This window comes from Gossypium arboreum, chromosome 9, assembly GCF_025698485.1.
Source record: "Gossypium arboreum isolate Shixiya-1 chromosome 9, ASM2569848v2, whole genome shotgun sequence".
NCBI lineage: Eukaryota > Viridiplantae > Streptophyta > Magnoliopsida > Malvales > Malvaceae > Gossypium > Gossypium arboreum.
This window is the reverse complement of record NC_069078.1, coordinates 59,589,714-59,603,781: the sequence shown is the minus strand read 5'-3', so window position 1 is coordinate 59,603,781 and position 14,068 is coordinate 59,589,714.

The window sequence follows — 14,068 nt, the reverse complement described above, 5'->3', positions numbered from 1 at the left end:
ACTTATCTTAATAGTATTTTATTAATTCAATATTAAAATGAGTATCTTAATATTAAATTTAATTTAAAGTTTATCTTGTAGATAAACATTCTATTATTTTAATAAGATTTAATATTAAATTTAATCTAATATTTATAATTTTAGATTAAATTTAATATTAAAGTTAATTATAGTTGAACTCTCTAAACTCTACCTATATAAAGAGAAACTTTCTAAAGATATTTTTTTGATTTATAACTTGACCTAAAAGTTTGGAGAAATTGCAAAATTACCCCACTGGTAATTTTTTTGAAAAATTTTTCTGATTCGAAGTGAGCTCATGCTCAGCAGACGTGAGCTTGAGGATAGCAGAGAAGACTACTCGATCGAAGCGCTCATCCTAGAGGAATCAAAAAGATACAATTTTGATTAAGTGTTTATTACTTTAGATATCACAACTAAGATCTTGTTATGAAAAAAATTAAAACTCTGGTTTTCCCTAAATTTATCTTTCACTATATTTTCCAAACCCGTTTTTTTCTAACAGTCTCTCCTTTCATATGGGATGGGCTTGTTAGATCCGTTTCGTGTATTGAAAACAATTATATATGTTATCTAGATTTTTAACCCACACTTATAATTTGACCAATCTAGTAATTATTTTCTATTTTTCAAAATATTAATTAATTTATCCTATTAAATTAGTTTCTTAAACCGATTCTAATTCCATTAAAACCATAACAACTTTAACATATATAAAATCCACGAGGAAATATATTTAATTGCCCCACTCAATAAAACTATGGTGATTAATTAATTTAATTTTTACTTTAAACTTCAAGTATTTAATTACAACCAATTAAATAATAATTCAAAGAAATTAATTCAATTTTTAAGTCATCTTTTATACTTAGCGAGAAAACACATTCATTGTGGATAGTGATACTTGCTATTTATTTCTCTTAATCTTCATTTCATTCATTCCAAATTATCGGTTCTAGATGCAATCCGTTTTGAGTTATGTCAAGTTAGCAAAGCACCAATTGTAAATATATAATTAGGACTCAAATTATTTTTAATTAAGTTTGACTCTTAGTTTATTAATTACAATTTATTTAACAATTGAATCATTCCATGAAAACTTATTAATAAGTGATTGTCTAATGACATTGTCGTAAGTTTGTTATCCTCATAGAATATTTTTGACCTATTTAGGTTAAATTCATTTACCTAATATGATCCTATTTATCTTATAGTAACCATTATATCTTCTTGCATGAATCAAAGTCAATTACTAACAAATAGTAATTAAATCATTTGTTCTAGATAAATTACCAATGGTCACGTTAAGTTTCCATCTATTATGTGGTGCCAATGAGAGGATATCATTTACCCCTTTTTTAAGCTATGACTTCCACTATTGTAAATGAAGCTATGTCATGCATAAGTCATATACTCATCATTCCAATTTTTGATTATTTAGTTATTTGAACTTAAGCATTTAATACATCAAAGTATACGAGTCATGCACACATAGTCAGTCACTTACTTAGGATTGAGGTAAGTCACACTATGATAGTCACAAGTGAATTAATTCATAAATAGATCTAGAATTAATTAAACTTTTGTCCCATTCAATGTTATTGCCAATCTTGACAATCACATCTATGTCTTTATCTTCTGGGATTCAACCGCTCCAATACCCAAGACAAAGTACCTCTCTATTTGGACTTGATAGATGACATAATAGCTCTTTAATCAATTTTTTTCAATTTTGATTCATCAAACTATAAACTTTTTAGATTACATACTAATATAAGTTGTCTTGTGACAACCCGAATTAGGGCCTAATCGGAATAGTGGTTTCGTGACCACAAATCTGAGATAGAAATAATTGTTTTATAATTATTTTGGGGTTTATGATATGATTGCATGATTGTGTGAAAATTTCGTGATGAAATTCTATGCCTAAAGTGCTTAAATTGAAAGTAGGGACTAAATCGAATAAGTTGCAAAATTTGCATCCCGGAAGTTTTAGTATGAAATTGTTTTGGAATATTAATTAGGAGGTCTTAAATAGCAATTTGACCAATTTTAAGTTCATAGACAAAATTAGGACATGGAAGGAATTTTTGAAAGTTTAGTAAGGAGGGCATTTTGGTCATTTGGATATTAAATGAAATAAAATGGGAAAAATAACACAAAATTGATCATCATCCTCCTTAGTTGCTGCGAATTCTCCTCTCTCCATAGCTAGGGTTTCTTCAATTTTCAAGCTCCATAGTAAGTGATTCCAAGCCCGTTTTAATGTTCTTTACGTTTTGGAATCCGGAAGCTCGATTAAGCTTATGCTAGCAATAATTTAACCTAGGGTTCATATTTGGAAAAATACCCATAGGTGAAATTTGTGTATTTTGATGTTTTATGATAGAATATGAGGTTTTAAATTATGTTAAATAACTTGTGCTACTCGGTTTTAAGTGAAAACAGTAAAAGCAGCATAATCGGTAAAAATACCTATTGTTCATAACTATATGATAGAGTGAGAATTTGATGTTGTTGTAGAAGAGAAAATGTTCAGCACATCATAAAATATAAGAATAAGGGCTGAAATTAAATTCCAGAGCCTAGGGGCAAAATTGTAATTTTGTAAAAGTTAGGGGCAAAATGTAATTTTTCCATGATGTGATTTTTGGATTGAAATAAATAGTATGAGTATTAAATGAGCTAAATATGTTATTATAGATCAAGAAAGACGCGAATTGATCTCGAGCAGGGAAGGAAAAAGTTTTGGACTAAATTGCAAAATTTCCACATTTTGTACCAAGGTAAGTTTGTATGTAAATATTACAATAATTTCATGTACATTCTTATATTTCAGCCTATTATATAAATATACTAGCTGATGTTAAAATATAAATTGACTATTGGAAGAATGGAAATAAATATAGAGAGAGATCCGGTTGAACATTGGAGAGATCGAATGAAATAGAGGGCGTAGCTAGGTCACATGTATGATGCTGAGTGCACATCATGTGTACAAGAAAGCTACTGAGACACCTCAGTAGTAGCTAGGTCACATGTGTGATACGAGATGTATCCCATGTAGACAAGAGAGCTACGTGAAAGATAAATGTAGCTAGGTCGCATGCGTGATTCCAAGTGAAGGACACCATGTAGACAAGAGAGCTACGAGACAAATCGGTTAGGTCGTATGAGTGGTACTAAGTGTTCACCATGTGTACAAGAGAGCCGAACTAAACGAAGTATGATGGTGGGGTGTGTCTTTGAAACCATTAAATATCGAGGATTGATCCGAATTGTTCAACGGGATGGTTTTGTGGTGATATTATGGTTTGGACCTACACTTATGGTGAATGAAATGTGGTGAAAATGATTTGTGGTATATACATATATAAGATAAAATGAGGTTAGCATAAAGAATGTGTGAAAGAGTGAAATTAGCATTAAAACTGTTTTTAGATGGTAGCAGTGACGTGATTTTGAAAAATCACCAAAAATAGGAGGAATATAATTAGAGGTTGAATGAGATGTGAAATTAAAGTTTAATGAGTCTACTTTCATATAAAAGAAACAGAGCAAGCAAAGGAATTCTATATTTTGAGATATTTACAATTGTATGTGACTTGCTCAGGATGAATACGTGATCCCTGTTCCAACTTTGAAAAATCATTAAAAATTTTACAAAGCAAATTAAGAAATATAGTTTACATGCCTAAATTCCTTATTGAGACTAGTTTTAAATGAAATAGACTTCAGGGTTGTTTGAATTGTGTACTGAGAGAAATTCAATTCGTAGTGAACAGAGGTCAGATCAGTCGAGCTGTGTAACAGGGGAAAATTTAACTAATAAACTGTACTAATCGGCTGAACCAAAAATTATAGAAAAAAATTAGAAAAAAATCTTTATGAGTCTAGATTTAGGGAAATTTTACGGATTTAAATTTTGAGTTTTGTAACTCGAGTTATGATTTATTTAGTGAATATGACGCAGAGACAAATTAATCAAAGTGGAATGAATAGTGAAGTTAAAGTAGATATACTTGAATTGTTGTGTAAACATGTTAGATTCTTTAATTAGTATTTACATACTTACTTACTAAGCTATAAGCTTACTTTGTTTCTCTCTTTTGTCTTATAGTGTCCTTGGCTTGCTCGGGAGTTAAGGATCGTGAAGATCTACCCGCACTATCATACTTTAGGGTATTTGAACTAAACGTTTTGAATTATGGCATGTATAGTAGGCTTAATTATTTTGTTACGTGTCATATTTGTCTAGGTTTAAAATATTAGTTACAGACTCGACTAGCTACTTTGTACAAGCCATTAAAGTTGGCTAATATTGTTCAAGACATATGTTATACGATGCACTATCAAATTGGATGACATATTTATATCTCGGTTATGTTTAATGGTATGTGTTATATTCGGTAATACCTTGTATCCTGTTCCAATGACAGTAGCTGTAAGGGTGTTACATTTAGTGGTATCGAGCTATGGTTTAGTCGGTTCTCGGACTAATAAAGTGTGTGTAAAAGTCTAGCTATACATGCCATAAAAATATTGTGATAGTGTGGTGACTCTTGATTATTCTAAAGCGTGTTTTGTTTTAATATAGTAATGGATCCTGAAGGAACTGCTACCGATGATCTTTAGTAATGCGCCGACTCCTTTACAAGGACCGCTACTGTGGAAAGTAGACACGAGACATTGAGACAAGGAGATGAAGCTCGGGATGCCTTTCTCCAAATGATGAACAATTGGTATCTTGAATTTATTCGAGCAAATCCAAATGCTCAACCTCCTCCACCCCTCCTATACCTCGGGCGATTCTCAGAGTGCTCAAGGTATAGATTTGGTAAGAATGAACAAGCCTCCGGTTGACAAGATTCAAAACAAGGGTCAAGAGTTTAGAGCAAAGGTCGATGATGATCCCGAGAAAGCGGAATTCGGCTTGAAAATTCTACCCGTGTATTTGATGAGCTCTCATGTACACCGAGGAATGCTTAAAGTGTCTTGTATCACTTTTGAGAGATTGACACCACCGTGGAAGACTTTGGTTGCAGTGGTGCCAAAAGAAAAGTTACTTGGGATTTCTTCCAGGAAGAATTTAGAAAAAATACATAAGTCAGCGATTTATTGATCAAAAGCGGAAGGAGTTCCTTGAATTGAAGCGGGGAAAATGTCTCAGAGCGAGTATGAGCGAATTTGTAAGACTCAGCAAGTATGCCGAGAATGTGTGTCCACCGAGGCCATTATGTGTAGAAGATTTGAAGATGGGCTGAATGAGGACATTAAAGTGCTTGTAGGAATTTTGGAGTTGAAAGAATTTGTAGTATTGGTTGATCGAGCTCTTAAAGCGAAGAATTGAACAAAGAAAGAAGAAAAGTGCTATTGAGGCCGAGATGTCGAAAAAGACAGATAAGCAAGCCATTTCAATCTCAACCAAAGAGGTCCAAAGAGACAAACCCTCGAATGACAGTTTCAATTGGGGATTCACACGAGATCGTGGTAGAGCATATTCGGGTCTAAAGCTCAAGCTACTTGGTGGCAAGTGTGGGTAATGTGCGACCTAGAAAGCCCGAGTGTCAAGAATGTGGCGAGCAACATTATGGTGAGTGTTGGGGACCGAGCGAGCTTGTTTCAAAGTGTTCTCATGAGCATTTTATTAGAGATTGTTCGGAAAAAGTTAAAGAAGAAAGATTTGAGTGCTAGATGCGAATACCACCGCTAGTAGAGGTAGACCACCGAGAAATACAGGAGGTTGGACTAGTAGTAAACGTGATGAAAGATTTAACGGCAAGATCGGAAGCTAGAGCACTGCTAGAGCTTATGCTATACGTGCCGAGAAGATGCATCATCTCCGATGTCATTCTTGGTACATTTTCTCTATGATACTATTGTTATTGCATTGATTGATCCGGGTCCACTCATTCCTATATTTGCATGAATTTAGTATCCAATAAAAAGTTGCTGTTGAATTTATTGAGTTTACGATTAAAGTGTCGAACCCGTTAGGCCAATATGTGCTAGTTGACAAGGTTTGCAAGAATTGCCCATTAATGATTCAAGGTCACTTTTTTCCGCCAACTTGATCTTTGTTACCATTTGGTGAGTTTGACGTTATCTTGGGAATGGACCGGTTAACATTGTATGATGCTAAGGTAGATTGTAAACAAAAGACACTAGAGTTGAAATGTGAAAATGGAGAAATTCGTGGGTTGAAACAGATGAATCAAATAAATTGCCTATGGTGATTTCGCACATGTCCGCATGTAAATACATGAGAAAAGGGTGTGAAGCTTATCCGCTTATGTAATGAATATTGAGTTGCCTCAACTGAAATTTGAATCGATCTGATAGTCCGTGAGTTTCGGATGTATTTCGGAGGAATTGCCTAGGTTGCCTCCGAACAGAGAGATAGATTTTGCCATTGATTTGTTGCTGGCATCGCACCGATCTCGATTGCTCCATAGAGAATGGCTCGATCGAATTAAAAGAATTGAAGGCTCAATTGCAAGAGTTAACAGACAAGGGATTTGTGAGACCGAGTTTCTCTCCTGGGTGCTCTGTATTATTCAGTAAGAAGAAGGATGGTTCAATGAGACTTTGCATTGATTACCGTCGACAATAAGGTGACTATAAAGAACAAGTACCCATTGCCGAGGATTGATGATTTATTCGATCGGTTAAAGGGGCCACAGTGTTTTCAAAGATTGATTTGAGGTCCGTTACTACCAAATTGAGAGTTAAGGAGTCGATGTGTCGAAAACCGCCTTTAGGACAAGGTATGGACATTATGAGTTTCTTGTGATGCCTTTCGACTTAACAAATGCTCCACTATATTTATGGACTTAATGAATCGGATCTTCCTACCATATTTGGATAAGTTTGTAGTAGTGTTTATAGATGACATTTTAATTTATTCTCGAGATGAGTTTGAACATGCGAACACTTGAGAACTATATTGCAGATCTTAAGAGAAAAGAAACTGTTTGCCAAGTTTAGTAAAAGTGAGTTCGGCTTCGTGAAGTCGGATTTTGGGGCATATAGTCTCGGTGATGGTATTCGGTGGATCCAAGCAAGATTTCTGCGATCGTTGATTGAAACCGCCAAGAATGTATCCGAGGTTAGAAGCTTTTTAGGCTTAGCCGGGTATTATAGACGTTTTGTTGAAGGATTTTCGATGATTGCCTCTCCTATGACTAAGTTGTTGCAAAAGAATGTTAAGTTCGAATGGATGATAAATGTCAACAAAGCTTTGAAAAGTTGAAAGCACGATTGATTTGAAGCACCAATTTTAGTACTGACCGAGTCGGGAAAGGAGTTCGTAATTTATAGTGATGCATCATTGATGGCCTTGGATGTGTGTTGATGCAAGAGGGTAAAGTGGTAGCTTATGCTTGAGACGCTTAAAACCGCATGAGAAGAACTATCCTACACATGATTTGGAACCGTCATTGTTGTTTTGCCTTGAAGATTTGGCGACATTATTTGTACGGTGAAAAATGCGAATTTTTACTTGATCACAAAAGTTTGAAATACTTGATGAATCAAAAGGATCTGAATCATGACAATGAAGATGGCTTGAATTATTAAAGGATTATGATCTAGTGATTGATTACCATCCGGGAAAAGCAAATGTAGTTGCTGACGCCTTGAGCAGAAAATTTCTTTTTACTTTGAGAGCCATGAACACGGGGTTAGCATTGTCTGATGATGGGTCAATCTTAGCAAAGATGAGAGCTAAACCGTTATTTCTCCAGTTGATTTGTGATGCTCAAAAGAATGATAGTGAGTTGCGGATCAAGAGAACTCAATGCGAATCGAGTTACGACTCGATTTTCGAGTTGGACCGGATGACTGCTTGATGTTTCGAGACGGGATATGTGTCTTAGAAAAACGATAAATTGATTCGAAAATATTACATGAGGCGCACAATGGTCATTTATCGGTTCATCTGGTAGCACAAAATGTATAATGATTTAAAGAAGTCAGTATTGGTGGCGGTATGAAAAGGACATTTCGAATTTGTAACCAAGTGTTTGATCATCAACAAGTAAAAGTTGAACATCAAGTGCCTTCAGATTACTTCAACCGGTAATGGTACCGAGTGGAAATGGGACAAGATTACCATGGATTTTGTAACCGGTTTGCCTTTAACTCCTAAAAAGAAGGATCTTGTTTGGGTAGTGGTTGATAGATTAACAAAGTCACCCACTTTATACCAAGACGTCATCGATTACCCACTTGATAAATTAGCGAATTATATATTGCTGAAATTGTGAAGTTGCACGAGTACTTATGTCTATAATATCGATAGAGATCCAAGATTTACCTCGAGATTTTGGAAAAAGTTACAAGAAGCTTTGGGTACAAAATTGAACTTTAGTACCGCATTTCATCCACAAACAGATGGTCAAACGGAAAGAGTAATCCAGGTACTCGAAGATATGCTTAGATGCTGTGTTTTAGAATTTGGAGGTAGTTGGGAGAAATATCTATCTTTGATTGAGTTTGCCTACAATAACAGTTATCAATCAAGTATACAAATGGCACCGTACGAAGCCTTGTATGGTCGTAAGTGTTGGACTCCTTTATATTGGACCGAGCTTAGTGAGAAACAGATATATGGAGTTGATCTAGTTAAAGAAACCGAAGAGAAAATAAAAGTAATTCGGGATTGCTTGAAAGCTGCTTCAGATCGACAAAAGTCATATGCAGATTTAAAAAGAAAAGAGATTGAATTTCAGGTGGGTGATAAAGTGTTCTTGAAGGTGTCACCATGGAAAAGATTCGAGATTTAGTCGAAAAGGCAAGTTGAGTCCGCGTTTTATTGGGCGTCTGAGATTCTTGAGAGAATTGGACCAGATGGCATATCGGTTGGCCTTACCGCAGATTTAGAAAGAATTCATAACGTGTTTCATGTATCAATGTTATGACGTTATCGTTCGATCCTTCACATGTGATTTCCCAATGAAATTGAGATTCGATCGGATATGACCTATGAGGAGAAACCAATAAAGATTTTGGCTCGAGAGGTTAAACAGTTAAGAAATAAAAGTATAGCTTTAGTGAAAGTATTGTGGCACGGACATGGGATAGAAGAGGCTACGTGGGAACCCGAGGAAGCTATGAGGAAACAAAGACCCAAACCTCTTTGACAGTAAGATTTTCGGGACGAAAATCTCAAAAGGGGGAGAATTGTGACAACCCGAATCAGGCCTAATCGGAATAGTGGTTTCGTGACCACAAATCCGAGATAGAAATAATTTTTTATAATTATTTTGGGGTTTATGATATGATTGCATGATTGTGTGAAAATTTCGTGATGAAATTCTATGCCTAAAGTGCTTAAATTGAAAGTAGGGACTAAATCAAATAAGTTGCAAAATTTGCATCCGGAAGTTTTAGTATGAAATTGTTTTGGAATATTAATTAGGAGGTCTTAAATAGCAATTTGACCAATTTTAAGTGCATGGACAAAATTAGGACATGGAAGGAATTTTGAAAGTTTAGTAAGGAGGGCATTTTGGTCATTTGGATATTAAATGAAATAAAATGGGAAAAATAACACAAAATTGATCATCATCCTCCTTAGTTGCTGCCGAATTCTCCCTCTCTCCATAGCTAGGGTTTCTTCAATTTTCAAGCTCCATAGTAAGTGATTCCAAGCCCGTTTTAATGTTCTTTACGTTTTGGAATCCGGAAGCTCGATTAAGCTTATGCTAGTAATAATTTAACCTAGGGTTCATATTTGGAAAAATACCCATAGGTGAAATTTGTGTATTTTGATGTTTTATGATAGAATATGAGGTTTTAAATTATGTTAAATAACTTGTGCTACTCGGTTTTAAGTGAAAACGAGTAAAAGCAAGATAATCGGTAAAATACCTATTGTTCATAACTATATGATAGAGTGAGAATTTGATGTTGTTGTAGAAGAGAAAATGTTCAGCATATCATAAAATATAAGAATAAGGGCTGAAATTAAATTCCGAGCCTAGGGGCAAAATTGTAATTTTGTAAAGTTAGGGGCAAAATGTAATTTTTCCATGATGTGATTTTGGATTGAAATAAATAGTATGAGTATTAAATGAGCTAAATATGTTATTATAGATCAAGAAAGACGCGAATTGATCTCGAGCAGGGAAGGAAAAGTTTTGGACTAAATTGCAAAATTTCCACATTTTGTACCAAGGTAAGTTTGTATGTAAATATTACAATAATTTCATGTACATTCTTATATTTTAGCCTATTATATAAATATACTAGCTGATGTTAAAATATAAATTGACTATTGGAAGAATGGAAATAAATATAGAGAGAGATCCGGTTGAACATTCTGGAGAGATTGAATGAAATAGAGGGGCGTAGCTAGGTCACATGTATGATGCTGAGTGCACATCATGTGTACAAGAAAGCTACGAGACACCACAGTAGTAGCTAGGTCACATGTGTGATACGAGATGTATCCCATGTAGACAAGAGAGCTACGTGAAAGATAAATGTAGCTAGGTCGCATGCGTGATTCCAAGTGAAGGACACCATGTAGACAAGAGAGCTACGAGACAAATCGGTTAGGTCGCATGAGTGGTACTAAGTGTTCACCATGTGTACAAGAGAGCCGAACTAAACGAAGTATGATGGTGGGGTGTGTCTTTGAAACCATTAAATATCGAGGATTGATCCGAATTGTTCAACGGGATGGTTTTGTGGTGATATTATGGTTTGGACCTACACTTATGGTGAATGAAATGTGGTGAAAATGATTTGTGGTATATACATATATAAGATAAAATGAGGTTAGCATAAAGAATGTGTGAAAGAGTGAAATTAGCATTAAAACTGTTTTTAGATGGTAGCAGTGACGTGATTTTGAAAAATCACCAAAAATAGGAGGAATATAATTAGAGGTTGAATAAGATGTGAAATTAAAGTTTAATGAGTCTACTTTCATATAAAAGAAACAGAGCAAGCAAAGGAATTCTATATTTTGAGATATTTACAATTGTATGTGACTTGCTCAGGATGAATACGTGATCCCTTTTCCAACTTTGAAAAATCATTAAAATTGTACAAATCAAATTAAGAAATATAGTTTACATGCCTAAATTTCTTATTGAGACTAGTTTTAAATGAAATAGACTTCAGGGTTGTTTGAATTGTGTACTGAGAGAAATTCAATTCGTAGTGAACAGAGGTCAGATCAGTCGAGCTGTGTAACAGGGAAACTTTAACTAATAAACTGTACTAATCGGCTGAACCAAAATTATAGAAAAAATTAGCAAAAGATTTATGAGTCTAGATTTAGGAAATTTTACGGATTTAAATTTCGAGTTTTGTAACTCGAGTTATGATTTATTTAGTGAATATGACGCAGCAGATATAGCTTAATCAAAGTGGAATGAATAGTGAAGTTAAAGTAGATATACTTGAATTGTTGTGTAAACATGTTAGATTCTTTAATTAGTATTTACATACTTACTTACTAAGCTATAAGCTTACTTTGTTTCTCTCTTTTGTCTTATAGTGTCCTTCGCTTGCTCAGGGAGTTAAGGATCGTGAAGATCTACCCGCACTATCATACTTTAGGGTATTTGAACTAAACGTTTTGAATTATGGCATGTATAGTAGGCTTAATTATTTTGTTACGTGTCATATTTGTCTAGGTTTAAAATATTAGTTACAGTACTCGACTAGCTACTTTGTACAAGCCATTAAAGTTGGCTAATATTGTTCAAGACATATGTTATACGATGCACTATCAAATTGGATGACATATTTATATCTCGGTTATGTTTAATGGTATGTGTTATATTCTGGTAATACCTTGTATCTTGTTCCGGCGACGGTAACGGGTAAGGGGTGTTACATGTCTTCTCACATTACGATTTTACCATGTAATGCAACTTAGTATTAATTAAACATAAGGCAATTAGTGAGCCAATATTTACTTACATTTTGCTTTGTGTAAAAAACTCATTGAGGACAAATACGAACGATATTAATGTGAACAATAGAGTTTTATTTAAAACAATTTGTTCAAAAGAATTGGTAGCATAAATTACAGTTCTTTTGGGGATGTTCTAGTAATGGAAAGAAAATGGCACTAGTCAATTAGGAGCCTGTGTGTCAATCTTGGGCTAATGGTGGTTTAGGCTTAAGGTAATTAAGGGATCATAATACAGCCTTCATGATGAAACTCAGATTTAATATTTTCTCAAATTCTAATGCTCTTTAGGTTCATGTTCTTCAAATAAAATATGGAATAAAGAATAGGTTGATTGAGACTTTGGATTAAAGAAGTGACCCTTTTCTTTGGAAAGGTTTATAAAAAATATGACCACTAATTCGGGAAATTTTAATTTGGTCAGTAGGAGATGGGAACAATATTAAATGATGGAGGGACCCGTGGATTCCCACTATTGGTCCTCTTTGCAATAATATTTTACTTCAGTCCAATTTAGCGTCGGATTGCTTTCTTAAGGATATGGGCACTGAGGAAGGATATTAGAATCCTAATCCTTTCTAACTTTGGCTTCCAAACGAGATCATTTGTAAGATTGTGGGGATTCCCTTACCATGTCCAACAACTGGATAGAACAAATTCATATAGGGTGGTACAACAACAGGAACCTTCACACTCAATAGTGCGTATGGGAAGATTTGGGAAAAGTCATGGAACCCAAAAGAGGTGATTTGGAAACTTTTGTGGAAATTTCAAGGTCTCTAGAGGATTAGATACTTCATTTGGCTTGCCTTTCAGTAATGACTTATTACTAATGTGGAAAGAGTGAAAAGGTGTTTGAGTTACAATAGTTCTTGTGGGTTTTTTTTGTCATAAATTTGAAGATGTGTTACACGCTTTAAGGGATTGTCTAACAGCTAGAGATATACAGGAACACATAATTCTAGTAGATAAGCTATCTTGGTTTGTTTAGGTAAACTTCTGGAATGGCTAAAGACAAATTTACAGAATTCTCAACAGTTATATGTAATAAATGTTGATTGGCAATGCCTCTTTGGACTCATTACGTGACGTACTTGGAAAAATCGTAATCTTCTCACGTTCAAGGTATTCCATAGAGTGCAAATGAAATTGTTAAAGTTTCTTTAGTTGGGCCAAATAGTATGTTTCATGTAGTAATAAGGTAACAAAGGCTTATTTGCAACCTAAAATTTCACCTTATTCCCTTTGCAGGAATTGGATCTGCTTAAGGACATATGGTGTGGTCAAAGTGGATGGAGGTTTTGCTGCAGCTGGAGGAGTATTGCCGGATCAAAGTGAAAGGTGGGTCGTTGGTTTTAACAGGCATTTGGGATTTTGTTCTGTTATTGAGGCATCAAAGATGGTTTAGAGATTTTTTTAGAATGGAATTATGATAATACTCTAATTCAGACCAAAAGCATGGAGGCAATCAACGCAATTCAAGATCAGATTCCTAATGGTTCAGATTCGGCATTGGTTAGGAGGATTCACCAACTCTTATCCAAAATTGAACATTAGATTATTCGGCATATTCCTAGAGAAGATAACAAGGAAGTAGATAGAATCGCTAAATTAGTACAAGAAATGAGAGAAGGACTATAAGTATTTAAGGCTTCCCCTTTGGGAAGTTAGTTTTATGTTAATGTAATTTTTTGGGGGGGATTTTTTTATCTTTTCACCAAACAAATATATATTAAAATTATTTTTAATGTTAATTTAATTATATAATGAGCAATAAGAGATATTTTTGTCATTTCATAAATTTTTCTTGAACTTGTGCTTTTACATATTTTATAGATTGATATTGATTAGCTTTTGAAAATATAGTTAAATTCTCGAATATTACACCATAATGTTTATGATAATAATATTGATATAAAAATTGGCGTCATATGTGGGAAATGGGCAAAAGGTTATGTTTCTTTCCCAAGTAAGAATTCATGGCTCAATCCCTTCATGTTCTTTTATTTTTCTCCATTTTGGGTCTCTTGAAGTTTTTGTAATATTTGGTGTCTATAAGAGCTTCCAACTTTAGGGGCAATAAAGATGTTTCCCTCAAATGCATTAAGTGAAGAA